Consider the following 20,670-nt stretch of genomic DNA (forward strand, 5'->3'; position numbering starts at 1 on the left):
TACTTGCAATATATAATTATACCTTTCCTTTCAGATCTTTTGTCCTTTAGAAGAAAGAATTACAAAATATTTTAAAGTTGTATTCGGCCAAAGATTTTATTTATCCTATATGCCCTGGCTGCTGCCATTCAAATAATAAACTCTAACTTACCTTCTGCCACTGTGCTCATCTAAATGCCTATATATGCAAAGACAAAAAGAAGCAGACAGGGGAAGGTGCTGCCTTGTGCTGTTACCGGGGGTGAGATGGTAAATCAGGGTTGTCGATTACTCACGTACCTGGTGATGTTGGGCTCAGAGCTCAACATCTATAGTAGCATAGAACATGCAGTGTGGGCTGCCTCCGGACCAGAGTCCACCGGGGGAGGGTGGCTGAAGGATGCTTGGGTTTCCACTGGCGGTGACCGAACAGGGAAGAAAAAAGCTAGGTAATTTTCCTGGCGCTCACCGCACAATTTAAGGATCAGGTTGCCGTGGATTAGATTTTAGTTCCTTTTTTCATATAGACAACGCGTTTTGAGAACGGTCCACTCTCTTTTTCAGACCGCTCTCGAAACGCGCTGTCTATGTGAATAAAAGAACTAAAATCTAATCCATGGTTCCTTGAAATTTGCGGTGTGCGCCCCCCCGAAAATTACCTGCCCTTTTTCTTCCCGTTCGGCCTCCGCCAGCAGAAACCCAAGCATCTAAATGCCGGCTACAGTGATGTCCCGCCTTGGGCGGAGATACACTGAGCGGTGGTGTCATATAACTGGTCTGGGCCCGGCCTTCTTACTGGTGCCCGACTGTGACGGGACATTAGCTGAGTGGCAGTGTGATGTGTCTGGCCCCAAAACCAGGAAGAAGACCGGGGCTGGAGGACAGGAGACTGATATCTGCGGCAGCAGGGGAAGTGGAGGAAGATAAGTTAAAGTTTATTATTTTATAAAGGGGTACTCCACTGGAAAACATTTTCTTTTAAATTAACTGGTGCCAGAAAGTTAGACAGCTTTGTAAATTACTTCTATTAAAAATCTTAATCCTTCCAGCTGCTGTATGCTCTACAGGAAGTTTTTTCCTTTTTACATTTTCTTTCTGTCTGACCACAGTGCTCTCTGCTGACACCTCTGTCCGTGTCAGGAACTGTCCAGAGCAGGAGAGGTTTTGGACAGTTCCTAAAATGGACAGAGGTGTTAGCAGAGAGCACTGTGGTCAGACAGAAAGAAAATTCAAAAGAAAAGAACTACAGCAGCTAAGTACAGGAAGGATTAAGATTTTTAAATAGAAGTCATTTACAAATCTGTTTAACTTTCTGGCACCAGTTGATATGAAAAAAATGTTTTCCAGTGGAGTACCTCTTTAATGGTGGCAGCCTGGGCTTATAGAATAAATAAAAAATTTGGCAGGAGTACCCCTTTACCACTAAGTTGTGTTTATAGTGAGTACTGTTATGTACTTAAATGTAAGTACCGTTATGTATTATAGAGGCCTTTTAAAAAAAAATTAAACAAGTAATATGATTGGTTGCTTCGGGCAACTGCACCATTTTGTCCCTGTACAGGGTTTGATAAATCTTTCCCTTTGTTATCACTGCTATGAAAACAATGTACATCTATTGGCATATACGTTTAAATGGAAACCTATCATCACTTTCATGCTGCCTGAACCAGAAGTAATTGGGGTGGTTCCTGGTGGCTTCTTCCCACCTCACCAGCCTTGATTGATAGATTTGTTTGGATAGGGAGATATCTAATAATCAAGGCCGACGGGGAAGGTGGAAGCCAATAGGGCCACCCGGATGACTTGTAGTTTAGGCAAGTGATGACAGGTTTTCTTTAAGTTTTTATTTTTTCATTTATTTTATGCATGTAGATTTTCCTATCTTCCCCTGGAAAAGCCTTTAGATTCTACAATTCACATTCTAGGTTCATATAGCCGTTGTGCTCCGACCCGATCAGGGTCCGTTTTTTGTTTTTTTTTGCACCGAATGGACCATGAACAACTGACACCCCCGGGTCCAGACGGATCCCATTGACTTACATGGGGACCGTCCGGTGTCCAGTATTTTACAGGAGTTGAGCAGAGAAAAGAAAATTGGACATGCAATATTTTTTTCTCTGCTCAACGACTGTCCTTCCGACAGACCGGCCAACAGAGCTCCCTTTAGCGAAGCTATGGCGACAATGTGAACTAGCCCTTAACATTTATGTCTAGAAGCAGGTGAAGGAACCAATGAACAGAAATGTTTTAAGGAATAAATATGATCTTCATATCTCATAGGTTTAAGTATTGTATTTCTAGAATCCACCAGAAACTATGAACACGGTGGCGGTGGGGAGTCCAGTGATTCTCAACCAGTTTGCCTCAAGCTGTTTCAAAACTACAACTTCGGGCATGCTGTGAGTTGTAGTTTTGCAACAGCTGGAGGCATACTGGTTGGGAAGCACTGCCTTAGTCACTGTATATGTCACTTTTGCCCTATTATTCCAAAGTTTTTCATATGAGCTGAATATTTTATTTTCGGATCCTCTTAGTGATTACATTTTATCAATAAATGCTTTAAAAATAAAAGCGTTGAGAAGAAAACCTAAAAGTACGTGAATAGTGGTCAAATTTCAGATTCCAGTTTATTTTGTAATTTGGCTTTCTCACTCCCACAGTTCTGACCGATAAAGAGCAAGCTTTCCGAATCATGGAGTCTATATCTTTCTTTACAGAATCGTGCAAGTCCCTATTTCATGGCCACTGAGCCTTCCAAATCTCATTATTCAGCATAAAGTGTACACTTAATATACCAAGCCTAATGCTTGTACACTGAGCTGATCTTGAAACCCGCTGCAGTTTAGGCGACACACAGAGACCTTATGCAGTAGTCATCATCTTTGTCCACAACAACAACAACTCCTATCTCCCCCCCCCCCCCCCCTCCCCTGGTCTTTTTTCATTTTGCATTTCACAATACAGCTCAATGCCCCTGAAGGTTCCTAGCCTCCAATGTCTCATCTTTAATGTAGAATGATCTTTCCCACCCTTACTAACCTTATTACGGCTATTATACGAATATCCAGTCATTGTATGTAGAGTGCATGGTCATTTACACAGATTCAGCATCCCTCACTGACCTCCTTTATATTCTCTGACCTATAGAAACCTGGGGCCGTGGACCCATATAATCGGCATGCCTAATAAAACTTGTAGGGTCGTTGTCCTCAGCCTTTCTTGTATAACTCTTAGGAACCTCAATGCTCTCTGTGTCACACGAGTCTGTGTTTTTTTTTTTATGACACACAGTCTTTGGTTGGTGCAATGAGAACCTAACATATAAATTCCTCCTTAGCTATATACTATAGCAGTATATAGTATTTCAGCAGGTAGTTATGTTCTAGACGCTTCCCTGTTTAACCCATTAGACCAAGTAATTTTTGTATATATTCAGTCCAGCACAAACTTCACACGCGCCAATTCTCACCTGATATCTAGTCGCCATCTGGTTTTTCATGACCTCATTTTTTTAATATCCCTTCCACCAATCCCATTTATTTCTGATGTTTCAGACAAGTCTTTGATCTTTGTTACTTTTGTGTTTTTCATTCAGGTTATCTCCCAGTAAAGTGATATAAATGTTCCCTGTTATCAGAAGATTTTTTGCTGCTACAAGCATATCGAGCGATTTTGCACTTGCAGAAATGACATGAAGGCTACGCATGTTCCCTAGAAAATAAAAGCCTTAAATAACACCGGTACGTTGCATATTAGTCATTTTATTGTTAGATACAATGTAGAAATCTGTAGAATTAAGCACAGATATTTCTAGTTGTTTTAGGCCATGGACTCCCAGAAAAGTACTTAGATGCGATATATCACAGGCAGCCTTAGTCGAAAGTGCATAAATACGTACAGATCTACAGTTTATCACTTCAGCGTGGACCCATCTGACAAAGCCTCAGGAGCAAATACTGTGGATAGCAGCAAATTCGGGTTTTGCCAACAGTAAAGGCCTCTTAATATACAGACCTAAAGCTAACCGTAGACATTAGATGGAAATCTGCCAACAAATTTACCACTACAGTTTTCTCCAATGCCCCCATAGAGATCTACGGCAATGTGCAAGCATGTCGGATACAGAGCATGCTTTTTTAGAACCTCCCATTGGTCGTTCATACCATGAAGTTCAGATTACAACCACGTAACAGCTGAAAATACCCAACGCAGCTGATCAAATTTTGAATAGATTTTCAGTCATTGGTCGGCTTCTGGGCAAACAGAAATGGCCAATACAGAATAAAGAAATAGCCAACGTCTACGGCTTAATAGGCTTTTGTATGGGGAAGGAGTATAGACCTGATATGTAAAAGAATACAGTACCCAAGTAAAATACATTGTTCAGAATTTACTATGTATGGAATAAGTTACTGCTTTTAGCTGAGCCACTGCTCGAAGAGGATTTTGGCCTACAGGCTAGCACTTGAATATGCACCGTTGATGCTTTTCACATCTTGCTCATAACTAAAGAGTTCATCTCCTATCCTTGCAAAGTTTAGAACAATTTAATAACTTCATGCAAATGGCAAAAATTGTAAAACTTCATGATGTAAATTTGCCTCTTTTCTCCTCTCTTTTATCTCCTATTTTAATACAGAATACACAATTAGAAACACGGTTTCCTTATTTATACTACACACACCGGTGGGTCTGATGTCCTCTATAATGGCGGTATGGTATGCGCCTCGGATGATCCTTTAAATTGTACAGTGATAGTTAGAAATATCGTAATCTTTTTACATTGCACATATTGTGTAGGGTGATGACTTTGTGAACAGATGGACTGGAGTGTATCTCCCTGATTCCGCATGCAATCTGTAACTGATAATAATCTATCTTTCTGTTGCGCCATAAATATCTGTGTGTCTCTCTTGTTGCAGGTTTAATGCTTTGTGTTACACTTAATCGGTTGCTGTCATATATTGGGATGACTGCTACGCTTGCAGGAATTCATATGATGATATTTACAAAAGTCTTAAAACAGCGCGGTGCTTATAATGTCCTTAATATATGTAGCAGCAGGTAATGTAGCACATGCTGTCAAATTGTGGATACATCCTGTAGTTTTGATGAGAATAATTACACACCGAGGCTATATATATCTATATCTATCTATATCTCTCTCTCTCTCTCTCTCTCTATATATATATATATATATATATATATATATATATATATATATACACATATATATATATATATATATATGTGTGTGTGTGTGTGTATCTATATATACTGTCTTTTATAGCATAACTCAGAGGTTGCGCAAAAGCTCAGTGGTTACCCCTCAATTAACCTTTTCTCTGTTAGGGGACTAGCCCCTCTGGCAGGGAAGGGGTTAACCCGTTGAGTGCTGGCCATCCCCTGCCGGGCATTAGGCAGAGCAGTGTGGCTGTGTGCAGGCTGCTCTATGTTTCTGTCCTTTGTGTGTGTACACGCCGGGGTGATGGGATAAGAAAAGAATTAGACCCCACACAATGGGATGCATCCTGAAGCCCCTTGCAGAGTGTGTGCCTGTGTGTTAATGATTACTGCTCACCCTCATTGTGTCTTCAGGGACTGCACGCAGCGACTTGTGAAAATTAGTGTTAGGTCATTGTGTGTACACGCACTATCCACGCGCACAGACCCCTCTGCGGGTTCCTTTACACGTCCCCTATCTTAGGGTGAAATACATATCTTATTTTTATTATTATTATAATTTTTTAAGACAAAAAAGGGCTATGTGAAAACACTGGACAGTGGCGGGGTGATAGATGAGATGGCTTCAGTCACCTCTGTGTCCCCCTCTCACCCCTCCCCTTTCTCTTATTTTTGCCTCTGTATATTCAACTTTTAGTCTTTTGTTTCGACTTTTTGCCTTGCATAAATGAATGTGTTAGTGATTTTACGGCATGTATATGAGTGCACCTGCTTTACTTCCCTCTGCACAGGTGTAAGCACAAGTTAAGCACTTGTAGGACAGTATAAGTTTTTTATCAGTATGACTATATTTTGACTGTTAGGATGCAAAACACCAATAACTGTAATATCAATAATATGTAGTATATTCCTGAATAAATATCTAGATGCTAAAGTGCTTATAAACTACTGCATAAAAATTTAGACATACAAGTTACATAAAGAAAGTATACTTTAGGATACAGCTATACAATAGACATAGACGTGCTGTCTACTGCATTCTGTTTATATTCACTGATATACAAGAAGAGTCAAACCTGCTAAAACTATGGGGACAATTATTTATGTATTTTATAACCTCATATATGTGCCTTTATGGGCCGACTTTATATACAGCATCATTATACATGATCCCTATGTTGCTATTTAGATTAGAAAGGTAGTTATTTATAATGTAGAACTACCTTTATTTTATTTTTTCGCTAATCATGTAAATCTGCATATGGAGAAATCATTCTATAAATCCGATGTGGACACGAATATATATATATATATATATATATATATATATATATATATATATACACACACACACACACACATATGTATATTAAAAATGATGTGGGTCGTGAGCTTGTAGTACATATATGTGCTGCTAAATACTCTGTTTAAGCCTTCACTTATTGTGCCGTACCATTTCACGGCTCGGTTGGAAAGGGAGACTAGATAGAAGTGTCCATGTTATTAAAATCTTTTGACACTGAGGTCATCCCCTCCCCCTCTCCTGCTGTCCCTGATGCTTTATATATATCATAAAAAACCCTATATATGTGGTTGAACACAAAGATTAAAACAAATCTGTATTTTTGTCCCTTTTTTTTTTCTTTTTATACCTATCTAAATGCGTTTTATATGTTTGTCTAAAGTCCATAGCTGCTTTCCCCCATTATTTGTAAATGCTTTTCTTTAAGGTCACCCATTTTAGCTTTAAATTCATGCCTCCTCTTATTCTATTTATTTTAACTTCTCTTGCTTTTAATGTCTTTTCCCTGTGTTACCTCTTCTTTTTCTTCATATTTTATATTTCACTCTGAATAACCAACATTTCTAACTTCTTCCTCATATTAATACCTTATTTTGTAGTTCTCTTGATTATTTAGGAATTTAAAATGTTCACCGTTTCAAAGTTTTTTTTAAATTTTATTCTATCCTTGTTGCCTGATCCTTTTTGTAATAATATTGTAAAACTTCTCATTTATTTTTACATTACTGATATGCATAGACTTAAATTGACCAATTTGGTAAATGTCTGATTGTAAATACGAGAAGTGCCATATTTGGCAGACATTCTAATTTACTTTTATTAGAAGACTTTTCTTTGTACATTCAAGGTTGTTTGTAATTTAGATTACCAATACCGTAACTGGGGAAAAGGGAAAAACAGATTTCGGTTATTTCGTAATAATTCATTTTGCTATTAAATGTCCAGTGAGCGTTTCCAGATTATTAGATGTACTATAACAAATATATACTGAGTTTTTGCTCTCCTTTATTATTAACACCATTTTCTATACATATTTTCTTTGAACCACTGAATGGAAGACGTGTACTTTTATACTAGGACTATTAGACCTCGGCATCATATTGCAGCATCCAGCTTTTATAGTAAAAAAATAGATTGTGTTATTGGGTTGTAAAAATTGAGTTGTGCTTAAAGCAGAAGTGACTTTCAAAGGCTAAAATTCCAAGGAAAATGGAAAAAGGCGAGGGTAGGAGTACAAGCCACAAATCTGTGCAAATAGGGGTAAAAGAAGCAGAATTAGAGGTAAAATATCATGGAATTGATGCAGTTCTGATGATAGATGTGAACGGTCACTGGGAGCTTTGTATAGAGTCAGGACTGGTGAACAAGTAGAAACAGAGGCAGGTAAGAGATGTAGTAAATGTGGACTAAGGTGTAAGGAGAGGTAATGGGAGACAGGTGGCAAGACGAGGACTGCTAAGTAATGCCAGGAACGGAGGTAAAGAAAGGTACACAAATTGAAGAAGGACGGAGAAGTATTATAATACAGAGCAGAAAGTACAAACAGCAAAAGATGGAGATGTAAGACAGAGAGCCACAGGCTACTAGTTATCTTTTACAGGTATATGTTAGAGTTAGGAAGCAACAGATATAAAAAGTATTTGTGATTAAGCAGGAAAGACAGATATAGAGAAAGAAAGAGGTATGGCAGCAGACAGGTAAACTAAAAAGGAGCGAAAGAGGGATGGAGAGAGAGACAGAGGGTAAGAGAGAGGCAGAGAGCCGTGTCTGGGGGGAGGGGATGCAGTATCGATCCATGCGGCTTCCATCATTTTGTGACACAGAATGTCAGATGTGCTGAGGTCCCTTTAACTCCTTCCCTTCCAGTCCCCCCCGCCCGTTCCCCCTCAATCACTCCGTACCAGCCGCTCGATGAAAGAATTGATTTTCTTTTTAGCAACTCAAATGTACTTTGTAATGAATTAACTCCCGTCCCTGCACGCTGAGGAGCGGAGCGAGGGAACGAGGCAGCCGAGAGAGGAAAGCAAGGGAGAGCTAATGAGAGGGAAGCAATGAAAAGATATTGGAAGGTGTGGGGGGGGGGGGGGCAGCGAGAGATAAAAATAGGGGTGAAAAATAATGACGTGAGGGGGGTATTTGAAATGTGAATAAGGATTAGGGAAGCGGCACCTTGATAAGTTGGGAGGGTAGGCAGGTATTAGCAAATTAAAGCAACAAAGGTGATGGAAGACATGGAATGTTACAGGTGCATTAATGGAGGACATACAAGCAGAGAGGGTTGGGAACCGGAATCATGGATGGACAGTCACAGGTAGGTGTGATGCTGCTATTTTGGAAGAAACCTGCGAGAACAGGTAGCTATCAAAAGTTCCAGAGAAAACCAGCCGGAAACAGACATAAAATGACAAAAGATGATGACAGAGATGAAGAGGGGAGAGGAGGACGACATATCTGCAGAACATTACAAGAAAGTAAGAAAGTGAAGGTCCTGGTTCAATAATATGGTAGAAGAAGAAGGAGACAGCTTATGAGACGCTTAATATAAAACGTCTAATACTTTTATCCCGAGTACACCGATCATATCCGAAGGGTCCTTCTATCTGTAATGTCTTCTAAAGTCAATCTTAATGAAGGAAAAGAAAACAGTGGAAGAGTTGGTGAAGATTTAAGTGGACTTTATGGAAGTGTAGATATTGGGGGGAAGACAGAGTAAAGGGGGGAAAAGACTGGGACATCCATATGCTTCTGCATGCAAGGGATGAAGTAAGATAGGATGAGAGCTGGCATGGGACAATACGTGTCACAGTGCGTGCCAGTGAGAGACAGCATGGGACAATACGTAGCAGCGTGACACAGTACGTAACAGTGTGAGACAGCAGGGTACAATGTGAGACAGCAGGGCCCAGTATGAAACATTGTGAGATAGCAAGACAGTGCGAGACCCCCATGAGTGTCACCTGTCACCTTACACCATGTTCTGTATGTATGTAGGAGGGGTTACATTAACCCCTTCAGTGAGGGGTGTGTAGTTCATTACATTACACCCTTTGGCATTGAATGGGTGCCCAATGGCTGGGGGAGGAGCCCCTCCATTTAGCCTGTGCTCTGTCCCTGCTCTCTCTTGGAAATCTCCATTATTCCAAGGGAAATAATTCCTTTTGTGTGCATGGAATGGACCTCGGGAAGGAGGAGGGGGGGCGAACAGTGGACAGAGTGGAGGGGGATAAAGGGGGAGTGAGAGGTGGCCAGAAAGGGAGGGGGGAACCTGGGCATCAGGGGGGAGGTCTGTGAGGGACGAAGGGGTCGCTTATACAGCTGTCATCAGACAAGGAAGAGGGGAGGGAGAGAAGGGGGAGAGAGAGAGGAGGAGATATTGTGAAGTGTAAGATGGAATAGCCGGGACTCGCAGGCAGTGTGTGCTGCTGTGCAGGGGGGGGCCTTGGATGCGTGGGGGCCATATTGTAAAATTAACCGGCTCCAGAGAGAGAGGAGGAGAGCAAAAGAGAAAATACCAACAAAAAAGACTTTAGCCGGTGAATGCATATCCGAGAGGTGGAGAAGACATCGGTATCCTGCAGAGCATCCTTCCCTGGACTGATGCTCTGCCTGTAATTCTGACCCCCGCACACTCCACTCAAACACTACTCCCCTCAGCCACAATCTGTGGCTGTGCAACGGGCACGCACACCCTCACTTCTCCCCCGCACTACACACACCGACAGGTTTTGTAGCCTGGATCTCTCCTCTCCATCATTTCACCCCCCTCACTCAAACACACACACACATACACACACCCTCCCTCACTCACTCTTGCATCGCACAGCGCACCCTGGCCTAATTCATCGGGTTATGAAAGCTGCCTGCACGCTGCTATGTTTGTTCCGCTCTCCGTCCCCTTTCTGTTTCAGCGAGCCGGCTCTGAACACACATGGCCCTTTAAGTCGCCTCTGTCCCTGGCAGGTGCTGACGGTAAGCTACATCGGCGTGGTCCACTGCTAGCAAGCAGGAGAGGCAGGCAGAGTGTGCCTCGCTGCCAAACCCCGCTGCTGCCTTTTATTCATGTTTGTATTGATCTCTGGCTGTCAGAGGCAGCGGATTCAGCTCTTCTGGTCGATAGACAGGGAAAAAAAAGAGAGAGGGAGAGGGAGAGAGGAGAGCTCGATTTAGAGACGCTGGGATGTTTAGAAATTAGAAGGAAGATTTTAGGGGGGGTATCCCAAAAAGGAACCCCACACTTACCTGCTCAATTTGTTGTCTTTTAATAGACCCCCCCCCCCCTACGCCCAAGAAAGATTGGGCAATTGGAGTTGGCTTGAAGGTGTCTCCCCCTCTCCTGATGTGGGAGTTCCAACCTTTTAGAATAATTAAGGCTTATTAGTTTAATTGGGAGAGGCATGGGTGGGAGGACAGGAGAGGCACACTCAGAATAGCAATTGGTTGGAGACCAGCAGTGGGTGAAATAATCTCATGTTAAATGACAAAAGAGGACAACATTAACCATCCTGTAACAATATTGGATACATTATCACCTTGTTAATGGCTTTCTCAGCTGTACTCATTTGCTGGAAACACGTTGCACCTTTAAACTTATTCATGCATATGTACCCCAACTTTTAGAACATGGTCTTCTGCCGGGGGAAGTGGGGTTGGGGTAGTAGTTATTGCTTCTAATTTAACATTGTCCATTATAATTTTCCATGCATTACATTATTTACTCTAGCTGTAGGATCTTGTGATATAAAACCTCCAACATCTGCAGCTTTTTTCTTTTTAATTGTCTAATTTTATATTAAATAGGGCATTAGAGATAAGGACTATTTGTCATTTTTTTCCTGGTTTCTTTGCCATAGGTAATTGCAAAACATTGTGTACTATGTGCAATGTAGTGTCTGGGGACCTCTTATTTGTTTGTCCTATTATAATGTGTATTAACGGTGAGAGGTCCAAGATTAATGCTGCTAAATTGTTACTTGGAAGCACTTTATGCACATGAATACATCGGGAGGGGAGGGACTGCACGCTTGGCACGAGCAAGTTAATTAGAATTGTTGTAAACATGTCTGTAAAGTTGTATATTATTCTGCAAATAATTTATATTCTCTGCATTATGTGATTATCCAAAAACATGATAAGAGCATTTAACTAATTATCGTTCTGCATTAGAATTTACCATATCTACTGAATGCCCACTCCTTGTGTGTGTAGTATATTTAGATATATACATTATTTTGTATTTTATATATAGATAGATGGAGTTGTGTGTTATATGTATATAAAATGTATAATATTCAAATGTATAATATATTTATGTTAAAAAAAAATCTACATTAGGCCTCTATAGTCAGGATCTATCTATCTATCTATCTAATTATCTTTCTATTTGTTTTACACATTTTTATATAAAAATCAACATTACCATTATTGTCATTATTATCAATAACCATATACATATACCATATAATGTATGTACACAATGGAATAGTTGCGTCTATTTTCAGTGTCTAAACTGTTGGTATTTTGGGCTGAAAGCTGAGTGATTTAGAATGGTGGATTTGGCCCTATGCAGTAGACTGTCTATCTACACAAGCATCCTGAAATGGCTTTTAAATAGACTAATTACATTTGATTTTGCAGTGCAAGCTGGATCCGGCCTCCCTGTGTAAAGGGTTTAGTGAAAAGGCTTGTGCAACCCCCCATTTTATGACCAGATAAAATCTTGGTTCCTCTCCAGGACCGGGTTAGATAAAATGTGGGAAAACACAGACTTTGATTAGAGATCAAAGTTTTGTATTTTTTTTCCCCTTCGACGACTATAAAGATATTGAGTAATATGGCGGAGCGAGTCCACTGTACAGCGATGTCATGTCACTGGCAGCATCGTACTGTAAAGCAAAAAGAGGAACATATTAGTACAAATAGCAAATAGATTTTGTGCTGAGAAATGCCAAATCGACTAATTCGATGGTAGGCTCTTAGACCCCAATTCTCATGTTGTACGCATCGTCATTATGTAATAGAATGTATTTCCATATCTAAGTCCTTTAACTTTATGAATATCTTCACCTTATTGAGGAGGGAAAGAATTGCAGGTTGTTGGAAGAAATGTTTATGGCTAAGAAAACATTTGTGGATGTCGTTTGTATCGTTGCACAAACGTACCGTGGAATTTTTCATAATGTTGAAAACTGTCAATGTTAGAGACCTTATAGAGACGACCATTTAATAACAATGGGAATTTTTACTTGACGCCGCCATTGCTGCAGCCTGTCCCTATACGATACAGCAGCCATGGCTTATGGAAAGTTTTGGAATATTTAGTATATATTAACCTATACAATGATACCTTGTAATTGTTCTGTTCTTGGGTAACCGCTTCTCATTGTCAGGTTTTTTTTAAAGTCATGAAATAGCTTTTATGACCATTTTGTGTGGCTGTCTTTACAGTGAATGGGGGACAATGTCCCCAACCCCAAAATATAATGGGCAATATTGAAAAATAAGAACCAGAGTTTGAAAAGGTAAAATGGTTGCAACAAGCACATCACTCTTTAAATATTTGGGGACATCACGAAGAGAAATCAAGAGCCATAGATTAGTGTAAAGAGTAGATGCCGAAACCTGACTGTCTACTACATAGCCCCCAAGTCAGAAAATGGCTTCATAGCATATGGGAATGGTACCAGAGATCAGTTCTTCATATTGACGTTGACGTGGGCAAATCTGGTGAAAAGCCCTTGGGTATTGTACATGTTTTATTTTTTTTTCTTATTTTTTTTTTACTATGTCAATTAACAAGTCTGTATTCATAAGTGGTCGGGGTTTTTACATTTAGTTTTGTGTCTGATCAATAAGCCTATCTTTACATATGGTGAAAGCTAAGGGTCTGTTGCCTGTTTCCATTGAAACATAAGAGGAAGCGGCGATTTTAGCACCAGCACCAGTTATTAGACGTATTACTTTGGACTGGTTAAGTTAATTGGTAGCCTTTAAAAATAGGAAAGTTTGTCCCCCTCAGTGTAACAATGATTGGTTATTCAATGAGGGGCATTACCTAAATTTTTGCCACTGATCCGCATGTGGGACTATGTTAAGGACTATGCTGAGAATATTCCCAAGATAGTATAACTATATATATACATTTTTGCAAATTTGTATTAGGCTCACTAATCTAATCAATTTGCATATGATGTATATGATTTTAATATAATTATTTTTTTGGAGGGACATTACCAGCTTGATAAATACTATTTTGTTCTGTCTAAGGACATGAATAATGAATGCATGTGTTGCAGTGTCTGCAGAGAGTATTAGCTCTTATATATAAATATATCTATCTTATCTATCTATCTATAGTCGATTGGTACCTGTGTTTATATTGCCTAACATTTGTTCATAGAAGTCACAACAAATCACCCGGCAGGGAATACTGCAGCCAGTATAACATTGTCTGGATCTCTATAGACCGGACCAGTACCACTTAAAATGATGACATACATTTTCCTAAATAAGCAGCTAACTTTACTTTATTTACTTATTACTCTAATGGTATTGCTATTGTATTCCTTTTGTATAAATACATTTGTGCTCAACACAGTTATACACAATAATATACAAATATATATATATATATATATATTACCCCACATTTGTTACAGTCGTGCTCAGCGGCATCATGAAGTATGATATTGATTTCTTTTTAGGTGTAAACTCATTTTGTGTTTTTTTGCTGAATTATAGTAGCAAAATATTTATTGTTATTTATTGTACCGCTGTATATTGCAGCATTCTTAAGCGATAAATAAAACAGAATATTATATCTAAATAAAACAGAATAATATATCAGGTTTGCTCTCCTATACATAATATATGACCTATATAGCTCATGAACAATACATTTTTTTTTTTAAAGTTCAGTACAATCTTTTTAAATTAATACTTTGCATCACAGTCTCAAGTCCTTAATGGTAAACTCCACATTCTAAATATTCATCTTAGCAACACACAACAATTCATTAGGGTCAGTAAGAGCCCCTTTTCTGGATCCTCAACTTTCTTAAAATTAAAGTGGGCCCTGGTTATCTCTAAAGACCTCTTTGGCACTCTGTCACTTATGCACAACAAGGTGCCTGTAAAACCATTGGCCTCCCAAGTGCAGTGCTATTGATCCTATTGCATTTTACATTTCGGGGTAAAGGGGTTCCCTTGAAACCTAATAAAAGTTACTTTTATTTCTGTATTGCTGTAGCTTTTCTGTAAATAGTGATCTAATATGTGAGTGAATTATACAGTTTACTTGCGAAAACTGAGTGAAAATGTTTTAAATATAGGCCCGGGTTGTTCCTTACTTTTACATATAAGACATTCAGAATACCAGGGCTAGGGCACCACTTGCATACTAAGCATTTACTCTAGATCTGCAACTCAACTAACCTGAATAAAAAAAAAAAAAATTTGAACATTTATTTGGTATATATTCCAAAATACATGTGTAAAGACAATATAGTATTTGAGCAAATATAATTGTACACATCCTTCCAGTGCTCTTTTTAGCAGGAAAACATCATAGTACAGAGATTCTGCTTATATATGTCAACATATATAAAATAATTTACTAAGGAAAATATATCTGAATACATACAAATTAAAATATTTACTTTTATGTATTTAAATTTTATATATATATATATATATATATATATATATATATATATTTATATTTATCTTTCCCATATGAATATGGAAACGCCAGACAGTGTTGTATCCCAGTAGCATACATATGCAATTTGTCAAGATAATCCGCTTAGTTTCCAACTTCACTCAAATGTAAATTGTATTGCAGAATTAGGGCAATAACCAGAGAAAAAGTGACAACCTCAGCTCCTAGCCATAAAATTGCTGAGAATGGGTGTCACTTTTTTGTTGCCCATTTGTGAGTTTGAGAGGGAAAGGTGGTATAACCTCTTTAGTAATTTAAGGGGTCAAGCAAACTGAAATTATAGGCTTAAAGGGGTACTCTGCTGGAAAACATTTTCTAAGCGGAATTAGAAATTCCTCAGTTAGAACCTATTCTTATTGTACGGCTACTGTAACATTACTCAGCCTCCTCTCTAAGAACACACCAAGCACTAGAAAGAAGCGCAGGTGTGGTGACTTACGTTGTATGGTCATATGCTCCTACACAGGGCGCCATCTTATGGACAGAAGCGGTGCGACAGAAGGCACGGATGGACAGACAGACAGCCTAGGGGTTGGGCCTTTACAATTACACAAGTACAATATCAATACTGCAGTAAGTCCTATACTGACTCCAATAATATATTTTTTTTAACAAAATGTCAGGAGAGCGGCCAAACCTAATCCACTTAGCACAAATACTACTTGTAGTTGACATCTATACATACAGAGAAACTCAGCAAAAGACCACCTTTTTTGAAAGACTGCCCCCTTATCCAGACCAGATTCCCTAAGAAAGATTTTCCATACTTTCTATTTTCTGTTGTGATGACCACCCTATAGAAGACCACTTCAATGCATTTTTGGTCAGAGGTGTTATAAAATATTTAAAAAGAATAGTTACCATTCACAGAAAAACGAAACGCTATAATATATATATATATATATATATATATATATATGCATACATACAGCAGACCACTGCTATAGAGCATAAACAAGTAATGCAATAAATTACAGGTAGTCCCAACTCTAAAGTTTATCCCCCATCCAAAATACCCCCAAGGTTCATGAGAAGGGAGGAAAACTGTCTCTTGCGTGCATGTGGCCAGCATTCCATATATTCTCTATGGAGCTTCCTGAACATTTCCACATTTCCAAATGATGAGCTGTAGATAGGGGATAACTTAAAAGGGGTCATTCAGCAATACTATAGGGGTCATTCAGGAATGCTATAGGAACAATCAGACAAGCAAGTGTAATGGTAGCTAACAGAGTAACTACAAAAAAAGGGTATTTGGAATAGTCAGACTAAGTTGATCCATGTGTTTTTGGTATGTTGCTACGTACACACTAGCATTATAACTTCGTACACACTAGCATTATAACTTCGTACACACTAGCATTATAACTTCGTACACATTAGCATTATAGCATTTTCAAATTGATACCAATAAACTTTAAATTGTAGTTTTCCTGTAAAGACACCCTAAAACAAGGGCAAACAGAGCCTTGGAAAAGTGAGATATTATTTGTGGCATGTCTAGTTTGACATAAAGAATGCTAGACAAGCCACCATGTTGTTGGGGGCTTGGGTAAAATCTAAACCCAGAAATACAACTTTAGCTAAATCTAAGAAGACTGGTCCCCGGTCTGTAGCTTGGCATGATTTTACTGTGTCCCCTTTAATTTCAGTAGTGCCTCATCACCAGTAAATATGGACTGAAGGTCCATCAAGGCTATTCCATATCATTGGATTCCAACAGTCCTTGGATTTATATGGTGTATGGACATCTTAAAATAATTGAAGATCTTCACTTTGAAGAATCTTTGGAGTTTTCTACATAGGAATTCCATGCTGTAATTTTATTATTAAAGCGTTCTTTTAAACCTGTAACAAGGTGGCAGCAATATCATACAGAACTGCAGTGCAAATTCAAATTTCCCATGGTTACCCTGTAGATCTGTCAGCAGAAGCCAAGTTAATGGACTCCAGATTACAGGTTGTAGTAAAATGTCCACTGAGGGATCTGTTGGAGCCCATTGGGAGTTTAATTCTATATATGAAGAACTAAGATTCAAAGAATATTTCATGGTTATTTGGTTTCTTTGCAATTTTCTTTATTTGTGGGTCTTTACTGAACACTTGTTTAGAATTTATACATTAAGTAGACGTGTAATGAAAATATTTTGTTAAAATATTTAACATTGCTTTATTTAGGCAAATACATTTACAAAATAGTTGTCACTAAATTCTGCTCAGATTTGTGCCCCTGGAAGCTTTGAAATACATTATGGATACATTAGCCCAAACCTCTGGGCATCACTTAATCTTCTTGTATATACTATCTAGCTCTATCCATTTCTATTATATAAGCAATTAGTTATCTGTAAGACTTATTTTATATAATCCTGCTACCCCAGGTTGTAAAACATAACTATACTGTTATGTCCTATTTCATGTATAAGTTATTCGGCTGTTTCTCTCCGGTTAATCTTCCTCTCGCTTCCCGTTTGGGTCCCACAAATCTCAGCCATCAGCCCTCTGCTCTTCTTTCAAAATCACCTTCCCTTTCTGTAAACTAATAAACCTCTTTAATATAGCTTCTAAAGCCTTCTTCTGCACCACTATAAAATAGACCTGGTACAAATTCATGTGTAAATGTATTGAACTGCTGACAAAATACATCACATTTTTCAAATAGCATGAACGGAGGGCTTTATCACGTCCTTTAATCATGTCCCAACATTTAATCATTATGGAAATCAGTCAATATGTTAATAAAAGACTTGACAGACGCGGCTATTGCACATGGATCAGAAATCATACTGCTCTGTCTATGGTTACCTGGTAGCTACAAGCAGACATCTGATTATTTATGACCCCTTTTGAATATCATAGCATATTGTTTGGTATTCTGTTAGCCATCAGTTAAACTTACAATCATGTGCATAAATAGGGCAGTGTTTATTGTTATATATGACTAGGTAATGACAAATTGAGCCTGTTAGATTTAAATTGACTTGCTCTAATTTAACACAAAACACATATTCTAATGTACAACAATAAGCCATAACTTAAAAACTGCATCTAATCTAGTCTAGGTCCCCCTTATGCTGCCAAAACAGCTCTGACTGATGGAGATATAGGCTTCTATAGACCAATGAAGGTGTCCTATGGTATCTGGCATAAAGAGATTAGCAGCAGATTGGAGGCCAAATCAACACCTTGAACTCTTATCATGTTCCTCAAGCCATTCCTGAACATTTTTTGCAGTGTGTTCTGTGCAGAGGATACTGCCATTAAAGGGGTTCTTCGATGCTTAAACATCTTATCCCCTATCCAAAGGATAGGGGATAAGATGCCTGATCGCGGGAGCCCCGCAGCTGGGGACGCCCGTGATCATGCACGCGGCACCCCGTTTATAATCAGTGCCCGGAACGTGTTCGCTCCGGGTCTGATTACGGGCGACTACAGGGTGGGCGGCGTGTGACGTCACGCCTGCGCCGGCGTGTGACGTCAAGCTCCGCCCCGCAATGCAAGCCTACGGTGATAGCTATCACGCCCCCTCCCGTAGGCTTGCATTGAGGGGCGGAGCGTGACGTCGCACGGGGGCGCAGGCGTGACGTCACAAGGGGATACGGTATAAGATGTTTAAGCACCGGAGAACCCCTTTATGGCATACCTGTTCTGTGATGGGGTAGACATGATCTGTAGGATGTTTAGGTAGGTGGTACATGTCAAAGTAACATCCACATGATGCCAGGACCCAAGCTTCCCAGCAGAACATGGTCTAGCGCATCGCATTGCTTCTGCAGGATTTTCTTCTTCCCACAGTGCATCCTGGTGCCATCATCTGACCCTGAGGCTTTGTTACTACAGTGGCAAAAAATACATCAGTTCTTTTGTAAAGTGTTCCCTATGGGGTCAGAGACACAAAAGCCTAGGTAAGACTTGGGAAATTACTTTGGGCAAGACAATTCCTTTCTCTGACAAAAGGTTGTTAGTTGCTACCACTGTTGGCTTTAAGTCTCTTCACAACCTGTCCCTTGTGTAACTTTCTGGTGGTCAAAGTGCTGGTCACAAGAACCAGCTGCAGTACTGAATGTATTGATGCTGAAGAACTGGAATAAAACAGATGGAACTGTAGGAATATTGGTGGTATGTGTTAGGGATCGACCGATATCGTTTTTTTAGGGCCGATACCGATAATCGGTGGAAGTTAGGGCCGATAGCCGATAACTTATACCGATATTCCCGTATAAGTTATCGGCTATTTATCCCCCCGCGACACCGCTGCAGATCATTGATTTAAAGCGGGCGCTTTAAATCAATGCACTGCAGTGGCTTTTGCGGTGCCATAGACCGCCGCCGCAACCCGCTACTCTCCCCCTGCCTGTCCGGGGGTCCTAAATCCTATCACCACCACCTCCGTACCGCTCCCGCACTGCTCCCCCCACCGCTGCACCGCTCCGCGCCCCCTCCCGCCGCGTCGCACCCCCCACTGCCCCGGCCCCATTGCCTCCCCCATCCCCGGTTTTATAATTACCTAGGCCCGGGGTCCACTCTACATCTGGCTCCGGTGGCGTCCTCCTGAGCTGTCACTGTGCGCACTGACGGTGACGTCATGTCGCGCACGTCACGTCACTCGTCATTGCGCACAGTGTAATGCAGGACGCAGCAGGAGCCAGAAGTAGCGTGGGCCCCGGGAACAGGTAATAATAAAACCGGGGATGGGGGAGGCAAAGGGGCCGGGGCGGTGCGGTGGGTCGGGGGGCGGTCGTGGTGCGGCGGGTCGGGGGGGTGGGCGTTTGCGGTGGGGCGGGGCATTATCGGCTTATCGGCAAGGTAATTGTCGATACCGATAATGCCCAAAATCGTGATTATCGGCCGATAATATCGGCCAAACTGATAATCGGTCGATCCCTAGTATGTGTGCATTATATGCCCCCCCAGAGTGCTTCTTTAAATATCCCCTCATCATTACATTTCCGATACCTCTGCTGTCTCTTCAAAAAACTCTACATCTTACCTCCATTAATGGATTACCATTTTTACCTACTGCTGCTCTGTAGTCTTTGCAAGGCCTTTTCTACCAGTTTGTTATTGATATATTCAGAAGTGTTCTTTACCAGTTCATCCTAGACTACCACACTTACATCCATAGTGGTCTGTCCCAGTATCTGAAGACCATCTGCATGCCTATTCTTTGTGACTTGGGTGACTCTGTGTTAAGTTGAAAAAGTTCCTGTTCAAGTCTGGTTACATCATTTCATCATGTCCTGGTTTTCACTCTGTCCCTCTTGGTGGATTGTCCTGCAATGTCTTGCCTGGTGTTTTTGAAGTACATTCCTTGTTTTATATCTCTTGTTCCTGTGCATTGCCTCAATTTTGACCCTGATCATGACCTCAACTTTGTCCCTGACCTTGTTCCTGTATTGTCCTTTGGGGACTGATTACAAACGGGGCACCGCGTGCATGATCCCAGGGGTCCCCAGTGGCGGGACTCCCGCGATCAGGCATCTTATCC

The 20,670-nt window shown here is 40.2% G+C and overlaps 1 protein-coding gene and 1 long non-coding RNA gene across 4 annotated transcripts in view; both read left to right on the forward strand.

Annotated features, from left to right (window-relative positions):
- The window catches only part of LOC130293804 (uncharacterized), a 48,977-nt gene extending 45,378 nt beyond the window's left edge, over nt 1–3,599 (forward strand). Inside the window, exon 4 of the long non-coding RNA XR_008848293.1 lies at nt 3,575–3,599. This is a non-coding gene — a long non-coding RNA (uncharacterized LOC130293804). The remainder of the gene's footprint in view (nt 1–3,574) is intronic.
- The window catches only part of POU2F2 (POU class 2 homeobox 2), a 216,477-nt gene that overhangs the window by 96,575 nt on the left and 99,232 nt on the right, over nt 1–20,670 (forward strand). The gene's annotated exons all lie outside the window — the stretch shown is intronic.

The sequence above is a fragment of the Hyla sarda genome, chromosome 10 (assembly GCF_029499605.1).
Source record: "Hyla sarda isolate aHylSar1 chromosome 10, aHylSar1.hap1, whole genome shotgun sequence".
Taxonomy (NCBI): Eukaryota; Metazoa; Chordata; class Amphibia; order Anura; family Hylidae; genus Hyla; species Hyla sarda.